Here is a 10,645-nt window from a genome sequence, read left to right on the forward strand (position 1 = left end):
TTTACACCTTCATTTAAAGCTAGCCACAAGATGCGAAAATAACAGTTACACAGCCTGACTTGGGTATTGCCACCATCAATTTGTATACAACCCTAATATAAACAACAAAAAAACCCCACTTTCATTTAAAAAAATAAATAAAAACTATTTCCCTTTAGTCAATGCAAGCTTTCTTTTTTTTTTTTTATATATATATATATATATATTTTTTTTTTTTAGGAATATGAAATAGGAAAACTGTTTTTTTTTTCCTCTTTTTTCATTTTTTTTTTTTCTTTTTTGAATCTTAGAACCACTCAGATTTTATGTTTCGATACCACAGACAGGAGTAATGCACTCACTGTGGCCCAGACAATCAGTCATCACGAGCTATTCTTTGTTTCATTCAAAGGCTCCTCTCAACTACTGCACCCTCTTGCAGCGAGCATTACATAAGTCCCCTTATTATTTGCCAAGGAATTGCAACAAGCAAGGTACTCAGCTAATTAGACATTTCTCCCTTTTGCTTTTGACATTTCCATCAACTTGAAAATTTGCAGACTAGATTACTGAGAGAATTTTAAATGAATACTGGAGTGATTAAGCAGGGAAGATGAATACTAATGCATCTCAAACTGGGTTAGCGCCGTAATGAATTTAACATATCTGGTTTTAAAGTGGACTAATTAACAATTAAGTCTCAAGTGAAACTTATTTATATCTGTGTTTAAAAAAAAAAATAATAAAATACCCCAGCCCCCCACCTGCTTAGTTTGGGAGAAGGAAACTTCTCAGCCTGCTGCGTGGCAGGATGCAGCTCCTGCAGATTTTCACCTTCTCAGATATTTCTCCTTCCAAGGTATCCACAGGGATGTGCAAAGCCTTCCATGGCCCTTTTTCCCCAAGAAATGGGTATCCTAAACAAGGGATGGTAAGAATATAATGACAGACAACCTGTTAGATGTGGCTTCTTTTTTTTTCCTTTATTCTTTTTTCCTTTTTTCCTTCTTTTATTCATTTATTCCTTTTTTTTCTTTTTCTTTTTCTCTTCTCCAGCTGAAGTAGAACAGAAAGGGATGGGACTGCTACCCCCTTTGGGCTAAAACATCTCTGACAGGTGAAAATTGCGGCGTCCCGAAGGGGATTAGCGCAGCATTAACTTACTTGTCAAATACAAATGTCAGGTTAATTTTGTTCCTAGCTCGATATTCAGAAAATACACGCTTTTCTTCCAACATCTCTAGAAAGGTTCCTCTGTGTGTATTTTAATTACAGTGGAAATGGATCTAGCTGTATCCTGGAGTGCGTGTGTGTGTATGAAGTCCTCTTAAATAAATATCTTCTATTCAACACCTTATTTACAGACTTGAAGGCTTGCAAGAACCACATCAGTTCCTAGCCTACCTGTTTAGAAAACACAGGCCTGAAAACTTCACCAACAAATTTTCTGTAAGTAGATAGATTGCTGAAAACTTTGCAGACACACTGCTGCTGCCTGGAAGCTCATGATAAGGGAAGAGGTAACATATCTCCCTAGCCCAAGCCCAGGAAAACCCTGAAATCAGTATAAATGATGGGTTAGAAAGGAAACAGAGTAAATATGTTGTAAATTTTCTATTTTTTTTCAACGCTAAGATTGTGGTTTGGAGATGGGTGAAGAAATTTAGTTCAAATAAAATGCACCCAAGCCACTGCAGCTGGAATTTTACTGGGATTTGTATGTAGATAAAGTCTTTTACAAATTTATGTGTGCATATAACCCCCTAAAAATACTATCTCTGCATAATATATATCATATATAAAAACCTAAACATTAAGGGCTATAAAGTACATTTAATTTACTATCTGAGCAGGCGAATATTTGGGGAGTAAAAAAAATTGTCAAAATGTCAGGAGAAAAGCAATGAAGGTAAAAGAGGAGAAAATGGGATCTTAGACAAATGCTGGATGTTTTCTCGTGTTCCAAGTAAAGCAAAGGGCTTTGGAGCTATCTAGTCTTCAGCTGATCTGAAAGGTATTTCCCACCTTTTAAATACAGGTGTTCTGATTTGGATCAGATTTCTGTAATTTACCCTTTTCAGTCCTTCGTGGGACTGTTTTAATTATAAAATCACGTAGTTCACTTCTGTAATAACCAGGCTTTCTTCCCTCAGCTAGCAACGTATTTCCTTTTTGTGTATCATCAAGGGTTTTGTCATTTCATTTTAAATTTTGTTTAATTAAACCAGCTCTATTTGTCAATTTGCATATGTTATTATATCTAAGAACAGGAATTATGTCAAGTTAGAAAGCAAATTTATTTACTTTCAGAGAAGTCTTCCTCTGGCACTGCACATTCCCCACATTACATGTCAAAAATAAATATATCCAGGATATTCAGAATGGATTAATTGTATCTTACGAGGCTACCATTTTATTTTTTTCCCTTACGTGGGCTCACATCCTAATAAAAATCATTTGCCATCTTTAGTCAGATATTAAAAGTCATTTAAAATCAACTGAAAACCGCTCGACTTGTCAGGCACCTATAAATGAAGACAAATGATGCAGAGAAAAACCCCACAACTGCTCTATTATCTGAAATGTTATGGTAATATTATTTGCAGAAGTAATTAATGAAGATATGACAACTGCTGAAATCATTTTTCTTTGTTCAACTGCTCCAAAATAAAAAGAAACCACCCATTCAGAGCTTCAACTGACCAGTGTGTGCATGCAAAGACAAAGAGGAAGGAAAGGTAATAAATATAAGGCTAGAGAAGGTTGGAAACATCCCAGCAAAGTACCACCTGGACTAAACCCCAAAGCTGGGGCCATAACTATTCGCATTATTAATACCATTGTCCTTTTTCAGTCTTGTTTGCAGCCCAGGATTGCTCGTCGCTCAGGCCAGGAACATCTTCTTTCTGATCTGCAGCTCCTCACACCCAGGACGTGCCCAAATCCTGCCAGTTATTTCTGCAGAACACCTCTTGGATCCTCGTTCAAGCCATCTTCATCCTGCATCTCGATTACTGAAGCACTCTGCCTTTATTCAAGCCCCTTACAAAGAACATTTTCCCTCTCCATCACCCGAACAGTCAAAGCTCTTGGTATTTTTCCTTCCTTAGCCTGTGAAATGGGAAAAATGAGGAGGGAAGGGAGTTTTCCTGGGATGTAGCAGAGAGCAGTCATGCCCAGAGCCAGCAGGTAAGTCAGGATGCACCACAGCTCCTGGCTGATTTATCTCCTCGCTGCAGGTGCAACCAATTCCTTGGTCTGGGGGCAGCAAGGAGCAGCCTGGAAATCACAGCACACATTTTTCTGCCATCTGCTGAAGCACTGGACATGGCCCATGCCCAAGATTGGTGTTTTATTTAATAATTTTCCTACTATGTGAGGATTTACCAGTCATTTCCACTGTCCTTTCTTCCTTTATTCATGTGGAAAGTTGCAACCATGTCTGGTTTTATAAATAAAAATTTATTTTCTTTCCTTTTTCTTTTCAATCTCCATCCTTGGACATACTCAAAATGATTTTCCCTAAGCAACCCCATCTAATTTTAAAGTTGCCCCTGCTTGGGGTGTGTGATCTGACACTAGGTGATCTTCAGAGGTCCTTCCAACAGAAAATATTATAGAAAATATTGCATAATAATATATAATTTAATTTAAGATTCCCAACAAGAAGAAACATTTTCATGAATAGCAAATCAGGTTACATCAAAGAGCTGGAGTGCCACACTTCTGTTTGATAAAATATTTGGGCATCAGATTTAAACTGTAATGCTCCAGGGCACGTTTTTTAAAAATCCTGATCAATTTTAGTTCTTAACTGATAATACTTGGTAGGTCTTGACCAGGCACTGGAGCTTGTCAGTGGATTTCTGCATGAGGAAAAGTGGTTTATGTGCTCAAAACTATATATAAATGTATATATATATATATATATATTTTTTAGTTTTAGTTTTTTTCAGGGGCGAAATCCAGATTTTCCCCAAGGCTCCTGGATTCATTCTTCGGTTGCTATGACTGAAATGTGGGAATTAAGGCACATCCTTACAGCTGAACAAGACTGACATCATTAGGAGTTCAGACTTTGCTGCTGCTGGCAAAACAATGTGCGTTTGATTTTAACTTCATTCCAGCCACAATATTTGTAGACAAAGATTTTCAAAGAAACCTAAAAGTTAGGATCCTAAAACACACAGAATCCCATCAGAATTTTTATCTGTATTATTTTGAAAATCTCAGCTTAAATCATTGTTTTTTAAAACTGCCCTACACGGTTCCTTTGATAAATAATTAAAACGTAAAAAGTGTTCAGTGTTTCAGAACCACGGTTTCAAATTTGGATTTATAAAGGGGAGAACTTAGTGAAATGGCTCGTTCAACTTTCTGGCTCTGATTGCCTTTAGCACATGTCATTTCTGGGAATATTGTGCTTCTTAATGATGCATGCTATCTGCTTTACCGTCCCAGACTTTAATTCTGGGGCAGCGCTCACATTTTCAACCGATTCAGCAGAAAAAAAAAATCTTCTTACTGTGGAATTTTCTCGGCCAAGTTGCCCGAAGGTCACCTTGGATATTGATTAAAGCTCTCTCTCCTCATCTTAGGTCTTCACTGGAATAATCGTGGCCCCTTGAAAAAATAACCCTAAGGAAGATCCATGGAAAGAAAAAAATTGCTGTGAGCTTCTCCCTATCACTCCTGAACGGCAGATACCAAAAAGAACCTGTTATTTCCCACTGGGAACCCTAAAGGGTGGCTCCAGAAGTTTTGGTGGAAAAAAACGACATTTCTCTATTCCTTTGCTCACCAAAACCTGACATTGGTCTGCGTTTAAGTGAGTGTGATGAAGAAATACCTATTAAATTGGAAAGGCCTCCTCCAGCCAGCTTGGAAATCCTGAACTGTTCACTCACAGCTATACCTCTGACAATTATTTCCCTGCTGTCCACAGCCATAAATATGGATAAGGTCAGTAATCCAAGGACGTCGTAAATAATACTGAGATTTCTTATTGGTGACACTCGATTCTTGCTGATTCACTGATTTTTTTGTGGCTCTTCGCTTTGGTTGTCCTATTTGTGCTAAATTAGAGAAGTTTGGGGGCACTTGAGGCTATTAAGTGAAAATATGTTCTTGCAGAAAATACGGATATTATGTCCATGCCATTTTGTCACATGGCAGTAGAACACCAAATCCATCTGATGATCTTATGGGTCTTTTCCAACCTAAATAATTCTCTGATCTTGTATGACACAGCAGCACGGAACAACCTCAAACATCAGTATGTAAGGTGACAAGCTCCTGTCTGCGGTGACATTTTTCTTAATGTACATCCAGAACGGAATGGGAACGTTGTTGAAACATTTTCAACATCCTCATTTAGCAAATAGCTGGAGGCAGATGAACCAGCTATTATCTGCCACTGAACGAAGGCTGCAAGATGAAACAAAAATAGCCTGTCGGGGTTCCAGGCATACATTTCCTATTGTGTTTGTGCTCAGCAGCAGCAGAGAAAAACCACAGATGCCATGCTAGCATTTTGTAATCAGCTAATGGACATCAATAATATATAGCCATCAGAAACCTGTCTTGAATATGCCTGGGATATGCATAGGGAGGTAGAGCATCTCGTGTCTCAGTTCAGCAAGCATTCCTGGCCAAATCACCCTTTCTGGATATCCTGTAGGGATGGAATTTGTTGTGGAGCTGAATTGGTTGATTTGTGATTTATCTATCATAATTTATCCATCATCATTTACTTTTTATCATTGACATTTTATCTTTTTTTTTTGTGCCTTAGGAAAAAAAAAAAAAAGGGGACGTGTGGATGCAAACTGAAAGCCGGGGATTTTGTTTAAATGAGAATGCAATTTCAAGCTCAACAGATTCCTTTTTTTTTTTTTTTTTTTCATACACAGCTAATTGCCTGTAAACCATCAACATTTAAGAACTGCGTTTTCAGGACAGCTGGACCACTGGAAGATTTGGAAATATAACCTGAAGCAAAGCAGCTAAACTTGAGGAATCTCTGCACATAAATTGCGGGTATGTAGGGGAAGGGGCTGCTTTTCATTAAAGCAGCTAGTGTAGTGTACTATTCGAACACACACAAACCATGCACACATACACACTCTGCACAGATGCTAGATGATGTGATATGTCTCAATATTACACATGTGGAAGGGATCCACAGGTGTCTTCGAGCCCACAGGACCACCCAAAAAGCTCTTCTTGGAGGCCAACAGGGATAAAGTGACAGGACCTGGCCCACGTGTGAGCAAGAGGGATGCTGACGGCGGTCTGAACATGCTTTTTAGTCTAATAAATCACATTTAGGAGCCTGTGCTTCTGAAAGATCAGATGCCATTAATTCTATGACATAATTTAAAGGAGGTTAAAGGGAAATTAAATTTCACTGAATAATGACGGTCGGTTCTTGCATAAAAGCAGCTTCATTTATGGATGGCGGATTAACTGCATTAAGGAATCAATCCTTAGTTGATTTGCCTTAGCTTTACCTTGTGTTCCTGTGTACCTTCATTTATTTTAGCCAGTAGTAGCTGTCATCATACCTGGCCGAGATGCAAATTCAGGGCGCTAAGAGGAAGCCTGGATTTTCAACTCAACCAAACACCAACCCTTCTGCTTCTGTCTCAGCCCTGCTTTTGCAGCAGCAAAGTGAGCAGAGATCCATGTTTCATGGATCCATATTTCATTCTTCCCTTGTCCAAGCCAATTCGGTGTCTCCAGACCCGACTGGCATGCCAAGCAACCTCTGCTTCCCATCCCCAACAGCGCCAGCTAAAAGAATTCCCCAGTGCAAGGCTACCGCTGGTTTCTTGACCTAAATTCATTCAATCCTCCTCTGTGTGCCACCCCAGAAGGTCACAGTTTGTATTGGCAGTGGACATATTGTATATATTCAAAAGGAGCCTGGGATCACAGAAAAACCCCGGAGATTACAGAGGCTTTTCTCCGTCCTGAACAAAGATTCAGCGGCGCACTCGCAGGAGGTTGGTACCTCGGTGCTCAAGGGACTGTAGCAAAATGCAGAACAATTTTTTTTTTTTAAATATCACGACTGGAAGGGAACCAAATCAGACATCTGGCTTTCAACAAGTACAAAAATAGCCTTGTTTAAAGTCTTTTTAATATTTAATTTATTTTTTTTCCCCCCTTTTCTTGTACCAGCTTCAGTTCTTCAGTTGGTATTAACCTGAAAATCCTTTATTTGCTTCTATTTTCTCATGAGTTTGTTTTCTTGTTTGTTTTTTACCTGGGCCAGATTCTGTATTTCTGTCATGATTTCAGAATAATCAGGAGGACTCGTTCCAGCTTTACACTAATTTATAACTAAATGTTAGCCAAGGGAGAAGAGATGCTTTGGGGTTTGTTCTCATTTTTTTCACCTATAAAAGACCCTGTAACTCTTCATGTTTTTTTCTTTCACTTTGGTCTGCATCTTGCTCTGCAGATCTTGAAATCCCTTCCTCCTTTGCATAGTGCCTAGACAATATAATAAAAACTAATAAGCATCCACACGGATATTTAAGGCTTTCCCTGGTGAGCCATGACAGTTAGAGAAGTTTTATTTGGAAGAGAAAGAAACTAACAAAAACAGACTGCAGCTTTTTGAATACGTAGAATTAGTATTTTGTTTTTTACCTGGGTAAATCATCTGATTTTGAGTCATTTTTTAGCACCTAAAGCTTTCAGTACCTAAGAACATAAAGTACTAATTACCAATAATTGTATTTATAAGTACATAAAGCACCAGTTACCAAGGGGCAGGTGTCTTTTTATTTTATTTTATGTAGACATTTGGAAAGAAAAAATGAGATTAAAACAATCCTCATCATTTCATTTACACGTGAACACCAAAAGCACCAAATGAAGATGGATATTGGAGCCAAATGGGTGATACAGGTTTAATTCAGCTTGTTAATGGATTAATTCAGCTCCTTTTTAATCAGAAAGGCTTTCACCATTTCCCTCTCCAAAGCAGCTTTCCAACGGCAGGTTTATTGCAGGAAGAACCCATCAGTGGCAGGAAAGAACATGGCACCGAACAGAATTTCTCAGAGATTTCAAGAGGAAAAAGTCTGCCTGTGACATTTTAATGGGACATACACGCAGCAATGGGTGAGTTTTAAAAAATTGAATTCATTTACTCCAAATCGAGTCTCGTCCGCACCCAGATCTAGAAGCTTATCCACTCTACCTTGGACTTTGGTACAAACAAATGTCCTCTGAAACTTCTGCTTCACGAAGAGGTTTGGAGATGATTAACTTTTATTGGTACTGTTTTATCCCAACCAAGCCTTCCGTCCCTAAATATTAATCTCAGAGCTTTTTATACGGTTGCTACTCAAGTGAATATTTCATTACAAAGTCCCTTTAGCAACACAGAGAGGAACTGAGAGCTGAGCTCCCTCTTTGTGCCTAACCAACTCCTTCTGCTGCAGAATCTTATTAGCAAACCCCTGGAGGAGCAGCTCTTGTTTGTCTTGGGAAGAAAAACAAAGTTCTTGTACACTCAGCGATAACGCTTTAGTTACATGCCTCATTTTATGAAGGGCATTATCTCTAATACGTGTCATTTCGGGACGACTGGAATATTCATTTGGTTTGATGGTGATAAATGAGTTGTAGAAAGTGACAAAGGTTGGCGATTGCTTTGTTGATCTAACCACGTTCCAAATCCGCTGAACTAAGAAAAAAAAAATCCATCCAGTTTGATGAGGAAATAAAAAGAGCACAACCTGATGAGTATCTAAATGGACTAAAATGAATTTACCGAACTAAACCAGCTCAAGTGTGCAGCTTAGGCAAGAGGCCACATAAAATGCGCGATGCTTTCATTGTGCTTTCTGCTCAGTTATAAGATCTGGAAGCTAAATGGGACCATAAATAAACAAATAAATAAATAAATGTTACAAATGCACATCCAGTGGAAAAGACAGGGACTTTTTGAGGACAAACATACCCAAACCTCTGGGGATGATTTGATAGAAAGGTGTATCAGGAGGATAACAGTAGTAGATTTTGTTCAACCTAATATTTAATCAAGGCAAGAGGAGGACTGTGTGAGCAAGGAGCATCAGACAGGTTATCTACATCGAGAAAAAGGACAAAAAATGACGTGCTCCATTATTATGGGGACAGGTCCATTAAACCGTAATAGTATGCGATGCTGCTGAGCAAATATTGGAAAATAAATGAACATAGGAAGACAAGTGGATAAGAGGGCTTTGAAAAATGCAGTGTAGCTTTTCGGGGACAGAGAATCTGGAAAAGAAACAGCAGATTTGCTGTCAGTAAAAACTGAGTTATTCATTTTTTCATTAATTTATTAATAATGTTTATTAATCTATTATTGTTCTATATTTAATGTATTAAAGTGTTTGGCTCAGTGCCACATAAAGACAGCTTTAGGAAAGCAGGAGAAGAACAAGAAATTTTGTGCTTTTCTTTAAACAACAGCACTGAAATAGAAGAGAAACTTGGCAAAAACGTCAGTGATTCATAATTTTGGTTTTGGTGGGCATCTATAATAAATTTAAATGTGAAGAATGAAGACGAGTGGGCAAATTGTGCTGCTGGAACTGAATTCCCCGAGCAAGGACAGGTCTCAGTGCCACGTGCACACCGTAATGCTTTGTGACAGCAACATAAATGATGGTTGAACGCCGATTTTCCACTTTCAGCCAGCCAAATGATCACATTATAGTTATTATAACTAACTCCCATCACTATATTCTCATTGTTTGACACCATCAGCTGTTGTCCCCCATCTAACATGTAGTGGTTTAGTTCTGCTCTTAACGCTTCCAATACTGGATAATTTGCCATTTTCCTAGGCAATCTCTTGAAGTCCTCAACAGTTGCTTACTCATCATCTCACGCTCTATCTGTTTTGCAGAAAATTTGGAGGAAAGGGAGCTGTCTCAACCATGAAGCAGCCCGATCGCTTCCTCAGCAGCCCACTTCACCCGATCCGAAGAAAAAAATGGGTGAGTATTCTTAATAATTAAAAAAAAATGACATTCCTTTAAACAATGTCACCAGCTTTATTGTACTGAATTGGCATTCACAGTCAATTAGCTACCTAGAGAAAAAAAAAATCTTTAGTTTTAACTGGAATCTGCTTGTGTTGAGGAGAGAGGCAGGACACGAGCTCGGGTAACTAATGCTGAAGGTTTGCTGCAAGAATAAGTCTTGTGAAAAGCTTTTATCCATCTGCTTAGAGTCTAAGTCCACCCAATAAAAGCTATAGCTTCAGATTCTTCTGTATTTAGGAACTTGGCTGCTGGTGACGTGCTAAATTCAGGAGCCTAAGCCCTGTTAATGCTCCTATGGCAAGCCCAAGGTCTGTATTCCTTGCACACCCACAGGTAAAATCCTTGTTGGTATTAAGTTTTTGCAGATGAATTTAATGCTTGATGGACATATAGCAGGTAAGCATTAGGTGCCACGTCACATCATATTGCAGGGATTTTCCTTCCATCTGATCTCTTCAAGCAACCCGTCCACGAGCTGAGATTCGAGAGCTAAAAGGCATGCTCAGCTGTCAGCTTTTAGCCTGGCTCCGTGCACATGTTGCTCCAACTCTCAATTATTTGCTAATCTAGAAGACCTACGAAGGAGGTGGATCTGACCTTTGAAAATAATC

At 38.7% G+C, this 10,645-nt stretch overlaps 1 long non-coding RNA gene across 1 annotated transcript; it reads left to right on the plus strand.

Moving 5' to 3' along the window:
* Positions 1 to 4,024: 4,024 nt before the first annotated feature.
* LOC116500361 lies at positions 4,025 to 9,975 on the plus strand. The gene is made up of 5 exons (XR_004254282.1): positions 4,025 to 4,079; positions 4,578 to 4,941; positions 5,892 to 6,018; positions 8,004 to 8,115; positions 9,896 to 9,975. It is a non-coding gene; the product is annotated as an uncharacterized LOC116500361 (long non-coding RNA).
* The last annotated feature ends 670 nt before the right edge of the window (positions 9,976 to 10,645 follow it).

Source organism: Aythya fuligula, chromosome Z (genome assembly GCF_009819795.1).
Source record: "Aythya fuligula isolate bAytFul2 chromosome Z, bAytFul2.pri, whole genome shotgun sequence".
NCBI lineage: Eukaryota > Metazoa > Chordata > Aves > Anseriformes > Anatidae > Aythya > Aythya fuligula.